The following is a 16,299-nucleotide window of genomic DNA, read 5'->3' as shown; positions in this document are numbered from 1 at the left end:
AGACAAGATTAAAGTCCTCTTTAGTATTCTTGATGTTATTGTTCTATTTTTTTATTATTTTTTTTAATTTTTATCTTAGCTCAAATCTATTTAATTCTTGTATAATTATTATTTTTTATTTTAATTCTTTTTTGTCTTATATTTATCTTATTTTTGTTCAATTTTTTTCTTTCATTATGATAAATTCATATATTATCTTTTTGAATTTCTGTCTAAATTCATATCATCAAAAAATAATAAATTAAAATATAACACTAAATATAAAATTAAAATAAAGATAAGATTTAATTTTTTTATTCTTTTGTTAATAATATTAAGTTATTTTTTTATTTTTTTACTATAATTTAAGAAATATTAATTTAGTGAAATAGGAGCTTTTATGAGATATTCTAAAAACTTTCAAATGATTAAATTTTATGTTTTTAAAGGCATTTTAAAAAAGATCAATAAAGCTTCAAAATTACATAAAATATTTAAGACAACTTTAGAAGTCTTTTTTATGAACATATACAAAAGCATAATTATTAATATTTTATAAATATTTTTAAACCTTTTGATCTTTAATTTAATATATTAGAATTTATATTTATTTATAAAATACTTTTAATAATATTCATATTATTTTTGGACATCCATAAATCTAATAATGGATTATTTTTTATTTTATTTATAAATATTTTAATAATATATTAAATAATCTTAATACTTCTCTTTGAGTTATTAATAAAAAACTATAAATTTAATATTAATTTTTTTTATCAATTATGATTAAAAAATATTATTAGACTTTTAATTATAAAATAATTAAAGATAGAATTGTATTATTTAATAAATTAAAATTCAAATAAAAACTATTGGATTAAATTTTTAGGTTATTATATATTAATATAATTTTAATTAAAAAAATAAAAAATGAAGTTTAAAGTCTATGCCAAAAAATTATGCAGTTGAAAAAAATAAGTAAGTCAACTTCACAATTGAATCTAAGAAGTTTTATTATTTCAAATATAATGGAAGTAAGTATAAATTCTTCTAATAATTCTTAATTAATTTAGTTATAAAAATATTAACATTAGAGATTTCTTCTAATAAGACTCCGACTTCAAGAAAATCATTATTTATTGATTAAAAGCTGCATTTCCTTCTTTTAATGCAAGATAAGAACATCTAGAAAGAAATTCTATTAAATCTTATTATATATTAGATTTATAAGTAAACTTAAAATCAAATCTTGATAAAAATATGCTTCAATAGGCTTGGCGACTATTCAAAACATGTGCTAATATAAAGTACTTAAGGTTATTGTAATATGTATATGCAATAACTATATTAGAAGTATCTTCTAGATAATGACACTATTCTTGAAATGACTCTACAATTGTAAGAAATTCTTTGTCATAAATCTCATAGTTAATCTTGATTGCTAAATATTTTTGGAATAAAAATCTACAAGGCAAAGCTTGTCATTTGCTCCTATTCGTAAAAAAACAACATTCATGGCAAAATTTGATGCATTTGTTTCCATAAAGAATGCCTTCAAAAAGTCAACGTGATACAAGATTGGTGTAGAGATAAATGCTATCTTTAAGGCTTCAAAAGATGCTACAACTTTTTTATTTGATTCAAGTTTGACTTTATATATTATGTATATAAGATGAGCCGTAATTTGAAAAACATTCTTGATAAAGATCTAGTAATAATTGACAAATCCTAAAAAATATTAAATATCTCTAATTATTTTTGGAATCTTTCAATCTATGATAATTTAGACTTTCATAGGATCCATTATAAGGCCATTGTTTGAAATGATGTTTCTTAAAAAGTCAACTTGAATATTATGAAATATATACTTTTCCATCTTAGTATATAATTTTGTATCTTTTCACTTTTGTAACACATTATAAACATGAAATTCATATTCTTTTATATTCATTGAATAGATTAGAATATTATCTAAATGATAGATAATAAAATAATCGAGAAACTCACAAAAGACATCTTTTATTAGATGCTAAAAAATTGCTGATGCATTTATAAGTTCAAAAGGTATGACATTACATTTGAAATGCCCATACTTGATTTGAAATATAATTTTTTATTTGTCTCTTTTTTTAATATATACCAAATTATATGCTCTTTATAAATCTATTTTTATATAGATTTTTTCTTGATTTAGTTGATCAAAAAGTCATAAAATAAAATGCACATGATATCTATTCTTGATGGTGATCTTGTTCGTCATCAATAGTTTACACACATCCGTAGAGATTTATCTTTTTTCTTCACAAATAAGATAGAAGTCGTGGTTAGAGATTTAAAATCGCATATGAAGTTTTTAGCCAAATTTTTATTAATATTTTTTTTGAATGCAATCAATTTATTTTGTAATAAGCTTTAAATTGGTCCAAATGGTGGTTGAGCTCTTTCTTGAAGATTGATAGAACAATCATAAAAACAATGTTCTAAAAGAATATTTATATTCTTTTTTTAAAAAAATATCTTGATAATTTTAGTATTGTTAGGAACTATATACAAGACAAGGATGCAAAACTAAAGAATGGAGTTAACTTAATATTAAAACAATAATTAGATATAATGTAACAAGGTCCTAACTAAACGACAAGAAATAAATTGTCAAGACTAAGGATCCCCTTAGCCTCGACTCCTATATATACTAAGTCCCAAGAAACTTCTTAAAAAGTTTTTATGAGGCTTGAAAACAAAGTAAGCCTAAGATCCTTCTTCATCACCTTCCTAAATCATCTACCACCTCTTAGAACCTTCTAAAATCTCCTCTGACCTTCTAGAACTTTCTTAGAATCTATTAGAACCTTTCAAAATCTTTTAGAACTTCCTAGAACCTTTAAGAGCCTTCTTAGAATCTATTGATATCTTCTAAAATATTTTGAAATCTTTTAGAACGTTCTAAAACCTTCTTTAGTTGTATATCAGTGACATCACATCCTCTTTTAGCTTCAAGATGTCTGAGAAGTAATATTGCAATAAGCTAGTATATGTGCAAGAAGTTGAAGATCTGACGCATGGTGTCCATTATATATTCGAGTTGTTTTTTGTGAAGTAAATGGTTTATAGGCCCTTGTAGCCATCGATAGTATCCCAAGCCTTTTACTTGTGACCAAACATGAACTTTGATATCTTTATTATGAAATTGTCCTGCAAACACTTCTTTTGGACATCCTTCATAGGCAAGTTTTACCTCAAATATGATTACTAGTGACCTATTATTAGGTATCCTTCGATGTCTTTATGATTTGAACAACTCTTCATCTTGGAGTCGTCTCCGCAAGCTACTTAATTGAAATGGTATGATCGACAAGGCATCTATTTCTTGACTATCCATATCATAGAAAGTAGACAGGATCAAAAGAATATAAACATGCTATGGTCGTAAACTCAAACTATTGACTTATACTATTCTAATTATTTGACAACAACTGCCTCTTCAAAGGTTGCCTCCTCTCCTTCTTTATGAAGCCAAGAACTAAAAATCTTCATGGTAAAGCTATCTTATTAAACTATTGTTCTTCATTTGTCGCTTTTGGTTTAGATGGATATCGTTGATGGAACCTTCGAACCTTCATTTACATATTTATAAGGTTGGCAACTGATTTCCATGTATGATTGTTGATATCGTATCCACGCCAATTGACGAGATATTTAAGTCTTTTATGTCTTATCCTTGAATCTAATATCTCTTCTACCTCAAATTCAATATGATCATTGATTTCAATCATAGAAGGTGGTAATTGTCTTCGACTTGGTACGTTCGATTCTTTATACCTTTCCAAGAGTGAAACATAAAAGATTGGATGAATCTTCAGGGATGAAGATAACTCTAAGTGATAAGTTATGTAATTAATTTATTTTTGAATCACAAATGGTCCCAGCCTTCAATAGTCCAACTTATTATATGGCTTATTGGTTTTTATATTATGCCAAAGAAGCCATACTATGTCACCAACTTGGAATGGAGGATGTTCCTTCCTCAATTCATCCACAAATAATTTATAATGTTGTTGAGCCTTTTCTAGATGAGTCTTCATGGTTGCTTGAAGTTTAGCCATCTTTGTAGCAAATTCCTCTGTTGCTAGATTTGCCAACTTTGAAGGCTCTATCATATCCAATTTTGGATGATGTCCATAGTTTGAGTAGAATGGTGTTTGTTGTGTAGATGCATGGATTATATTGTTATTTGTAAACTTTACCAACGACAAGTAGGAAGTCTAATCTTTTTATTAATAATTGATGGTACACCTCAAATATTGCTTAAGGATTTGATTGACCTGTTTCGTTTGGCCATCAGCTTGAGGGTGGAAGGCAGAGGAAAGGTTGATGTCAATCTTAAGAATCTTGAAAAGTACCTTCTAAAACCTTGATACAAATTATGGCCCATAATCTGATACAATGTTGTCTAGCAAGCTATGGTAACAATAGACATTTTCAATAAAGAATCTTACCATCTCTTCACTAGTAATTGACTTCTTACAATCTTAGTCAATCAATCAAAAAATATGAACATAGTATCAAATGAGTTTGATAGTGGAAGATTTGTAATAAAATCCATAGAAATAGATGCTATGGTTGTCTTGAAATAAGAAGGGGTTGAAAAAGTCCTTTGACAGATGTCAAGGATTTTTTGACGTTGAACAAGTATCACATGATAGTACAAATTTTTTAATGTTCTTCATTATTTTAGGCCACCAAAAGTCTTTAAACAGAAGTTCCAAGGTCTTGTTGAATCCAAAATGTCTGGTTGGAGAGAAGTCATGGCATGTTTGAAGAATGCATAAGCAAGTTGGTTCTTTTGGAATGAATAAACGTTCTTTAAAGAATAAGAGATTGTCTTTATACTTGAATTTAGAAGACTCTTTAGGAAGATTGTTAGCAAGACATTTGATATTACAAACAAGAGGGTCCATATTTGAGGCTTTACGAATCTGATCAAAAAATGATAAATCTACAAGCGTTGATACATTGGTTACTCAAAGATGAAATTGCTCAAGCTTTAAGAAGATTTTTTTTGTTGTTGATCATATGCTACCTTATCTTCTTTGGTTCAAGGTAGGAATATCTTAATAATGCATCTGATAATCTTTGCTAGCTCTTGAGTCGATATGCGATGCAAAAGTCAAATTGTAATAAAAATATATTTCAACGTGTTTGGCAACAGTTTAATACTCAGGTTGACATGAAAAATTTAAGATTCTTATGATCTGTATATACAATCACTTGATGAGATGAACCTTCAAGAAAGTGGCATCATTCTTAGAAAAAAATCTATGATAGCAAATATCATCTTTTAAACTTTGAAAAGCTTTCTCTATTTTGGGGCCCCAGTCTAATTTATCCTTGCATTTCAATTGCATATGTGGAGCAGCAATCTTAGAGTAATTCTTAATAAAAATCTTATAGAAGTTTACAAATTCAAGAAAGCATTGGACATCACGTACAATTTTTGGCTTTATCCAATCAATGATTGCTTGTACCTTCTTTGGATCTATGAAAAGCCTTTGTTGGAAATAATATATTCAATAAATTTAACTTGAGGTGCATGAAATATATACTTTTGTAGTTTTGCATATAGCTAAGCACTTTGTAGCTTTTCCAATATATGGCGGATATGTTTTTTGTGGTCTTCTAGATTCTTGGAAAATATCAGAATATCATCCAAATAGATCACAACAAAGTCGTGGAGATATTCGTAAAATATGCCATTCATTAAGTGTTGGAATATGGCTAGAGCATTAATAAGTCCAAAAGACATGACATTATATTTAAAGTATCTATACCTGATATAAAATGTTGACTTCCATTCATCTCCCTCCTTAATGCATACCAAGTTATATGTGCCTCTTAGATCAATCTCCGTAAAGATCTTTGCTTACTTAAGTTGATGAAGAAGTCTAAATATCAATAGTAATAGATATCGATTCTTTATCATGATTTTATTAAGACCAAAATAATTGATATACATTCATAAAGATCCATCTTTCTTCTTTACAAATAATATCAAAGCACCAATTGGTGACTTCGAATGTCGAATAAAATTCTTAATTAGATTTTCTTCAATGTACTCTTTTAAGGTTGCAAGTTCATTCTAGAATAAATTATAGATGGATCCAAAAGGTGATTGAGCACCTTCTTGAAGGTTAATTACACAATTATAAGGATAATACTTTACTAAGATATCCATATTTTTCTTTTAAAATATATTTATAAAATTCTTATATGCATTTGGAATTATTGTTGTAGCCACCACACGTTTTGATTGTTGATTTATATAGATAAAAAATGTAGTACTTTGTTTGGCCACCCTCACAAATACTCTAAGTATAATAAATAAATATTTTTTAAGTTTTGGCTTGTCGGGTGTTAGAAGGTTTCTCATAGATCTAGGGGTTCTATAATCTATTAGAAGAAATTTTAACTTTCATGATATCCAATCTATCCATAGATTATATTTTTCAAGCCATGAGAGTCCTAAAATAATTAGACTTAATGGTGATCTTATGAAGTTGAATACTACTTGGCTGCTATGATTGTCAAAGATTATTTCTAATTGAATTATTTCATGAGTGACATCTCTAGAGGATAGAGATCGATCATCTATTACTTCTATATATATAGCTTTGGATTTTTTGACCGTACAAATTTTGTGTGATCTAAAAAATTTTTTATCAATAAAATATGCGGAGGCTCTCAAGTCAAGGAATACATAAAAATCTAGTTTTGTGACTTCTAATCATATAGGTATAGTAAAAAAATGAGAAGGATTGACAGAGAGTACATGATCTTTTTTGATTTGTGATAGTGAAGAATCTAGCTGCATAGTCCTTACTGTGGCTAAATACCATCATTTTTTTGTAACACTTTTGATGATATGGCCGCACTCTTCATTTTATATGTATGTTGATATTTCTTTAAACAATTAATAATCTTGTGATTATATTTTTTGTAATATAAGCATAAGCCAAGTTTCTTTCAATGCTTTTTTTTCTTATTTAGAAAGAGGTTTGAAGCGAACTGCATCAAATTTGTATATCTTTATCTTCCAACTGCTCATTAGAATTGGATATTGAAGAAGCTACAGAATAATTGGTGTATGCATGTGACATAATTAAAGAATGTTTATTTTATGGTCATTGATATAAATGGTTATTGTACTTCACAACTTGATTAATGGCTTCATTGAGTATTAGAGGATCTAGCATAGACAACAATAAGTCCTTGATATTGTGTCTTAATCCTCAATAAAATTGGTTCATCAATGCATCTTCTCTCCAATTTATATCACATGCTAATTATCAAAAATATGAGGCATGCATTGATATAGAGTGTGTTCTTTGTCAAAGAATTTAAATTTTAATTATTGAAGAAAGAACCTTATCATGTTCACTAAATGCTTCTACAAATGTTGCCAAATATACTTCAAAATTATGCAATATAGGAGAATTCTTTTCAAATAATAGAGCAAATCAGGATAAAGCTTGATCCAAGAGGAAGGTTTCAACCAAACCAACACAAGATGCTTCAGTGGAATATTGTTGAGGTTGAAGGAAGGTGATTAATTGCACTTGGTTTGCAAAGCCATAAAATTTTGAGTGGGTGCCATCAATTTTTTTTGAAAGATTGATCCTTGATTCTTTATTATTATTGTTGTCAAATCATTGCCTTGTGTGGATGTACCTTCCACGTATGAAGTAGACATAGTTATTTGAGAATTTGAAGCCTCTATTGCGATTTGATGTGGTAGTTGATGCACTCCAACTCCTTGACAATTATGTATGGTCATATATAGCTCTTTATTCTGCTTTGAAAAAGTCTTTGTCTTAATCCTCAATGCTTCAAGAGCATTAATAATAGAATCTAACTTGATCTCTTTAGATTTTGTCATATTAACTTTTCTACCTTTTGCTATAGAAAATGAGAGAAATATATGGCTTCAAAAAAAAAAATGATCTATGATATATATATATAAAAAAAAAAAAAACCAAAAGAATATTAAGAAAAGAACAATATTAGTCTAAGGGAGGGTAATCCACAACCTTTAGAATGCTATAGTATTTTTAAGAAGAAGGATAATCCACTCTTTGTCAAGAAAGTCCAAGCTCCTTATATTATTTTATGACAGTCTTGACAAATTGTTAGGGACCATATACAAGACAAGGATTCAAGACCAAGAAATAGAATTAATTCGACATTAAAACAAAATTTAAATATTAGGCAAGAAGGTCCTGGCTAAACCATAAGAAGTGAGTTGTCGAGACTAAGGATCCTCTCAGCCTTGACTCTTATATATACTAGGTCCTAAGAAGCTTCTTAAGAAGTTTTTATGAGGCTTGAAAACAAAGTAAGCCTAAGTTCTTTCTTTAGCAACCTCCTAAATCATTTGAAGCCTTTAAGAACCTTCTAGGACCTTCTATGACCTTTTAGAACTTTCTTAGAATCTATTGGAATCTTTTGGAACCTTCTAGAATCTCTTAAAACTTTTAAGAGCCTTCTTAAAATCTACTAGTACCTTTTGGAATCTTCTAGAACCTTCTAAAATCTTCTGGAATTTTTTTGAATTATATGTCTATGATAAGTATTGGCTTAAGATTCCACTTGAATTCTTTTTTTTTATTAATATTAGATATCACATATATAGCAAAATTCTACTCTTTTTTTGTATCTTGTACCTTTTACTTATGGTTTGGATGTATTAATCTTATGAATTCTATTCACTTAGTAAAATCTTGAATTAAATAATAAAAATAATTAAAGTTACAAGAAATCTAATCTATTTAAAGATTATACTTTTTTAACTATAATAATCTTAAAATAATTAAATTAGAAGAAAATCTATTTATGTTAAATATTACTAAATTATTATAACTATTAGTTATTATATCTAAAGGATCAATTTCATGTATAACATCTCTAAAAGATAATAAATGAAGATCTATTACTTCTATGTATATAAATTTAGTTTTTTTAATTAAAGATATATCTTATTTTTAGACAAAGTCTTTATCTGTAAAACAGACTAAGATTCATGAATTTAATTAGGTTAAGACTTCATAATTTTTTGGTTTTAAATAAAATTTTATTATAAAATAAGATAAAGAATCTGAAGAAACATTAGGACCTATACTAGATATTTCATAAGATTCCAGCTGCATGGTCTCTGTTGTAATTGGAGAAACTTGTTTTTGGATATATCATTTTTTTTGGCAACGAGATTCTTCATTTTATAATTATGTTGTTTTTTTAGGTAATGTTGAGCAATATGCTTGGATTCTCCATAATATAGGCATAAATCTTTTTGATAATGACAAGTCTTTTCTTGCTTAATAAGAAATTTAAAACAGATCATGTTAATTTGGATAGGCTTTGGCATAGACAAGTAAGCTTCCAAAATCTTAAAAGGTGTCACTATGGCTTAATTTATATTTCTTCAATTAAAATTTTATTTTTGGTATCTTTCAAAGAATCAATTATTACATATAATAACTTCAGTAATAAATTACTTTAATGAATCTATTATTTAGCATTGTCAACAATAAATCTTTGATATTGTCTTTTAGCCTATATTAAAATTGATTGATAAGGAATTTGTCATCCCATTCTATATTTCAAGCAAGATTTTGGAATTCACCAACATATGTAGTAGCTTACTATGATCATTATTGTGGAAATATAAGCTTTGTCTTAGCTATCCTTTCTTGATTACTTTCTTCAATATATCCACAAAAACTTCCAAAAATGAATTCAAATCATAATATAGTCTTAAATATTTTTCTATTAAAACTACAAATAAAAAAGAATACTTCCAAAGAAAAGTGCTCTATTAAATCTAACTTGAGTAAATCCATTATGATATTAAAAAAAATGGCACCTTAGATAGAGCTTTATTTATTATATAAATCTTTGAAATTTTGATCTTATTCCATCAAACATTTCTTGCATACTTATTCTTGCCTCTTTCATACTTCTAGTAGTAAGACTCTTAAAATTCAATTGTAAACTTGATTTGTTTGCTTTTCTTAATTATACAATATCTTAACTTAAATTTTAAACTTCATTGTTGACTTCTTCTATGGATATAGGAATAGTACTTTTTTGATTCATATTAAAAATACGAGAGATTTACACTCTTAAGATATTGATAAGTTCATGAATATGTGTAATAATTACAAATCTATTTTTACTTCTCTTGAGAATAGCATCCATGATTATTCCTTCTATAGAAAATTTAAAAAAATTCAAAAAGTTAAATTAGAAGAAGATAATATGTAGCTTCTAATATTAAATAAAATATTCTATAAAAAAAAATTCTATTTTAAAAAAAATAATATTAAAAAATAATATTATTTATTTAAAGGTAATAGTCTGCAACCTTCAAAATATAATAATAAAAATGAAATAATCCACTCACTTCTAAAATAAAATAAGAATAATAATTTAATATTCTTCTTAAACTATCAATGACACAAATCTCAAAGAAAGAAATCTTGAATACATTCCTATATCATTCAAAAAGACTAAAAAATCATACAAAGATAATACAGTATTAAACTAAAATTACTAATTTCAAAGTCAAGAAGCCTAGAAAGTCTTAAAAGAAGACTAAAGACTAAAAAAGTATTGACAAGAGTATAAAAGACTTCACTCTTGCCTCCATATATACTTTTAATTAAGAGCTATGTAGCAATGTCCTATAAGACATTTGAAATGCGTTGATTTTACAAGATATATATTTTAACTTATAAGACAAGTTTTTTTATGTGCACCATATAATTAGCTTGTTTCTTAAGCCAGTAATATGTGATTAATTTATTCACTAAGTTTCTTGCCTACTAATCAACTACAAATACATATAAAGTCAAAGTAGTGTCTATGGCGCTTCTAAGAAGCATCTCTAGAAAATATTATGAAATAAATTTATTTTTATCTATTTCTAATTAATCATATAGGTAAATATTAAAGTAAATATATATGTCCATAACAGTAATGCCTAAAGAAATCTATAAGATTGATGATGAAGAATTTTTAATCTTAAACAAATATTACGTGATTGTACAAAGTCTTTAATTGCCTTTCATATTTGAAGTCACCAAAAATCTCTCGATATCAGTATCAAAGTCTTATTTTATCCAAAATATCTAGCTGTTGGAAAGCCATGATGAACTTGAAGAATACATAATTTTGCTTTGCCTTCTAAAATATATAATTATCACTTAAAATAAAATAGATTATTTTTGAACTCAAACTTAAAAATATTATGAGACTTATAAGAATTATTCTTGATATTATGAATAAAAAGATTAGAAGATATACTTGATTGAATTTTCTTATCAAAGATTGAATCAATAGTCAATGTTGATTTATTGCTTAAAGATGAAAATTCTTTGGCTTTAAGAAAATTATTCTTTTTTAATCAAAAGCTAGATTTGTTTCTTTTGATTAAAGATAAGAATGTTCAAAAAGGACATTTAACAAACCTTGTTGTTTTCTAATTCTATAAGTGATCTTAAAATCAAATCTTGATAAAGACATACTTCAACAAGCTTGGAAATGATTAAAAATATGTGTTGATATAAAATACTTAAGATTCTTAAGATCCATATACATAATAACTAAATACCATTTAGATAATGATACCATTCTTGAATCAAATCCATAATTTTAAGAAGCTCTTTGTCATGGATCTCATAATTGATCTCACTTGCTAAAATTTTTTGAAATGAAAAGTTATAGTATAGAGCTTATTATCTGCTTCTAATTATGACAAAATGATACTTATAGCAAAATTTGGTGTATTTGTTTTTATAGAAAATACCTTAAAATAAAAAATACAATACAAAATTGGTACAAAAATAAATGATGTCTTTAGAGTTTCAAAAGATGCTTCAACTTCTTTGCTCCACTCAAATTTGTCTTTACATATTAGACCTATAAGAAGAGCTTCTATCATATAATAATTATTTATAATATATAAAAATTAATTAAAATATATAATATATTTATAAATATTGATATGTATTATAGTTGTAATGGAGTATAGTATCCAAGACATGAATCTTGAAGAAAGAAATCCTTAATATACTCTTGTAATACTGAAAAGAACTAGAAAGCCACTTAATAATTATATATTATTGAATTAAAATGGCTATTACCAAAAACAAAGAAACTAGAAAGTCTTGAAATAAGACTAAGGGCTAAAAAAACATTGACAAGAGTAAAGAAGGCTTCACTCTTGTTTTTATATATACTCTTAACTAGGAGCAATGTGGCAATATCTTATAAGACCTCCAAAACATGTTGACTTTGCAAGACATGTATCTTAATTTGTAAGGCAAGTTTTCTATATGTGTACTATATAGTTAGCTTATTATACAAGCTATCAACACATAGTTAACTTGTTGACCAAGTTTCTGGCCTACTAATCAATTACAAATATATATTAAGTAAAAAAAACATCTATGAAGTTTCTAGGAAGTTCTTTTAGAAGGTATTATGAAATTAGCTTATTTTTATCTATTTTTGCTTACTTCTACTTAATCATATAGATATTTAATAAAGTACATATGTATATCTATGATATTACTCTATCTTTTAGAAATGAATTTCGTGAAGAGTGATCTTCATATATTAAAAAAATTTAAAATATGGCAAATTAGATTTTCCAGATACTTTGATCTTTGTTCTCTTTGAAGATGGTTGATAGGTCTTTTTTAGCCATCAATACTGTTCTAGACTATGATAAGTAGACCACCATGTTCTTTGATTGTTATTGAGGCCTTTCTAACTTCTTTCAAATTAAATATTTAGAATATTATAAGGAAGTGTTTCTATCTCTAATAAAATCACCAAATAATGAGAGTCTCTTCTAAGGTGGTGATACCAAACACGTTGTATCTCACCATTTATTTGAGGAAAGACATGTCTTTCTTTTGGTTCTTCATTTTGATTTTGTTGTCTTGAAGGTTGTGACAATTACAATGTCTTGTTTGATAAGTCCACAAATCAAAGTTCTTAAGTTGAATCTACTAGTTGTTGATTTTCTATCTCTTTAGCTTCATAAATATAAAAAATCTATAAAAAAAGATAGAAAGTAGAGTGTTATCTTTCTTTGATCTTATTTCTTTTATAGCAAAGATTTTCTATTTTTATCTTAATTTTGATGGATGTTATTGATAAAAAGCCTCAACTCTCTTTGTTGTATTTGTAAGATTCTTTGTTGGCTTCCATGTAATTTCACTAATATCATATCTATGCCAAAAGTCAAGATATTCCAATCTATTTTAGTGCTGCCTTAATTCTAAGACTTCTTCTATCTCAAACTCTTGATTATTAGACTTCTATAAGAAGAGGTGGCATTTATCTTCTTCTCATGATATTCACTATCTTATATAGCTTAAGAAAAGACACATAAAATATAGAGTAGATCTTCATAGACTCTAGTAGATATAATCAAAAAGCAACATGATTGACTTATTCAGTAATAGAAAAAGGTTCAAGCCTACGATAGACCAACTTATCACAATGATGAATAGTCTTGATATTGTAATGAAGTAACTATACCATCTCACTTATATTGAATTGTGGTTGTTCTTTGCAATAAGCATTTGTATTGATCTTTTGTTATTCTTGAGCTCTCTTTAACTGTGCCTTCATTCTTCCATATAGCTTAGACAAATGATTTGCCTAATCTTTTGCCATAAGATTATCAACTTTTGAAAAGTCAAAAGTATCAAGTCATAGATGATAACTATAATTGATAAAAAAATATGTTTATTAAGTAGAAGAATATACCAAATTATTATATGTAAACTTTGGCAATGATAAAAGAATTGTCCAATCATCTTGATGATAGTTGATGGCACATCTCAAGTACTGCTCTAAAATTTCATGCATCTATTATTGTGTTGTGATTTAGCTACCATGTAAAAATATTGAGTTTATATGTTTGACATAAAACTTATTAAATAATATGATAAGAGCCATATTAGTTGATTTTAATTGATTGTAGAATATAATTAAATTACTACTTTGAAAAGAAGTTATTTAAAAGAACTACTATTAGAATTTATATAATTTTATTTTTTTTAATAGTGATTTTTATGATTAATTTTGGTTGATAGTAACTTTTATATATTTAAAGTCACTTTTATTAGACATTGGTGATTCTTGAATTCTTATTTTATTTTTTTTATTTGATATTTAGGACATATATTATATAATTCTTATTAGAAAAAAGATTGGAGAGGGGCCTTGATAGCACAAAGAGAAGTAAAGGTATCTATAAGGATGAATGGAGATGGGTAATAAAAATCTCTATTCCTATTGGCCAAAAATCATGTCCAATGGGCTTTAAAGAAGTTGCTCGAAGCCTTATTAGGAATTAGGATTATTCGTTCGAGGGCGTTTGAATTTCAAGGACTAAAGTGAGTCTTTTTAGATTTTTGGCTATTTTTTTGGTAAAAATTTTATGTGATTTGGAGTTTTTATGTAAGAAATAGAAGCACTCAAAGTTAAGATATTGATTTTGTATCTACTGTCACTCTTTTAGATATTACACATGCATACATAAAGCAATATAAGTTTGGCAACCAAGATTAGAAAGAGCATTTTCTCGACTATACTTTTGGTATATTATTTGATGAATTCTAAGTTGGAATAAAGGAGATATTGGAGGTTTAAGTCAGCACTTGTAATCTAAAGGTAGTAAGTAACTCGATTTACTAGTGGTTTTGTTTTGAACTATAGCTTGAGTAATTTGATAATATTTTAGCTCAAATTTTAAAAAAATATGTATAAACATATAAATAAACTTTTTGCATAAATTTTGTGGCATTTAAATTTTGGAATTTTGAAATATGAAGAAAATAGTACTTGGAGGCTTGTAAGCTAGGATTTCTAAGATGCACAAAGATTAGTAGTAATTTTATGGTTCATTTTTTTGTAATAAATCTTAAGGATAATAGTTACATCATATAAGAATTTAAGAGAAACTAAATGGTTGGATCAAGTGATATGTATTTCTAAAGTTTGGAAAAAAGAAATCTTTTACATTAAAAATATGTTCTGAGAGATTTTGCTATATTTTGGATATTTTATATAAAGTGAAGAGATTTTAGAAGCCAAGACTTTGTATATAAGTTAAACGGAGAATAAATCACTTACTGGAGATTAGCCAATAAATTAAAACTAAATTTTCTACAACTAGATATTTTGTGTATTTTCAAATTATAAATCACGCTACATGACATTATTTCATTTATTCATCAATTTGAGGATGAAAAGCCAAAGAAAGCTTTATATCTACCTTTAAAATCTGAAAAAAGATTATCTAAAATCATGATATAAATTAAGTCCCCCTATCTAATATAATATCTTTAAGCAATTCGTGATAGCGATAGATGTTATTAAGAAAAAACTTAGTCATTTCTTCACATGTAATAGATTTTGTATATGGTAAAAAATGTGCCATCTTGATAAAATGATCTACTATCATGAAGTTAGAATCATAAAAATCTAAGATTAGAGGTTTTGTGATAAAATCCATAAAAATAAAAGACCATGGTTGTTTAGAAATAGATAATGGTTGAAGAAGTCCTTAAGTTCAATGCTAAGTAGTCTTGGATCTTGAACAAATATCACATGATTGTACAAAGTCTTTAACCGCCTTCTACATTTGAAGCCATCAAAAATCTCTTGATATTAGTTCCAAAATCTTAGTGTATCCAGAATGTCTGGCAATTAGAAAGTTATGACAAGTTTGAAGAATACGTAATCATGCTTTACTTTTTAGAATATATAATCATGCCTTAAAATAGAGTAGGTTGTTCTTAAACTTGAACTTAGAAGTATCATAAGGCTTATAAAAATTATTCTTGATATCATGGATAAGAGTATTAGAGGACATATTTGATTGAATTTGTTTGATACGTATTGAATCAATAGTCAATATTGATTATGTTGCTTGAAGGTGAAAATACTTTGACTTCAAGAAAATCATTCTTTATTGATCAAAAGATGCATCTCCTTCTTTTGATATAAGATAAGAATGTCTAGAAAGAGCAACTAACAAACCATCTTATTTTTTCAAGTCGATAAATGATCTTGAAATCTAATCTTGATAAGAACATGTTCTAATGAGTTTGGCAATAATTTAAAATATGTATTGATATGAAATACTTGAAATTCTTATGATTTATATACATAAAGATTGGGCTCCAAGTGCCTTCTAAATAACAACTCCATTCTTGAAATGAATCTAAAATTGCAATGAAC

The sequence above is a fragment of the Physcomitrium patens genome, chromosome 9 (assembly GCF_059467195.1).
Source record: "Physcomitrium patens ecotype Gransden chromosome 9, ASM5946719v1, whole genome shotgun sequence".
Taxonomy (NCBI): Eukaryota; Viridiplantae; Streptophyta; class Bryopsida; order Funariales; family Funariaceae; genus Physcomitrium; species Physcomitrium patens.
The sequence above is the reverse complement of the archived record's forward strand: the minus strand, read 5'-3'. Positions refer to the sequence as shown.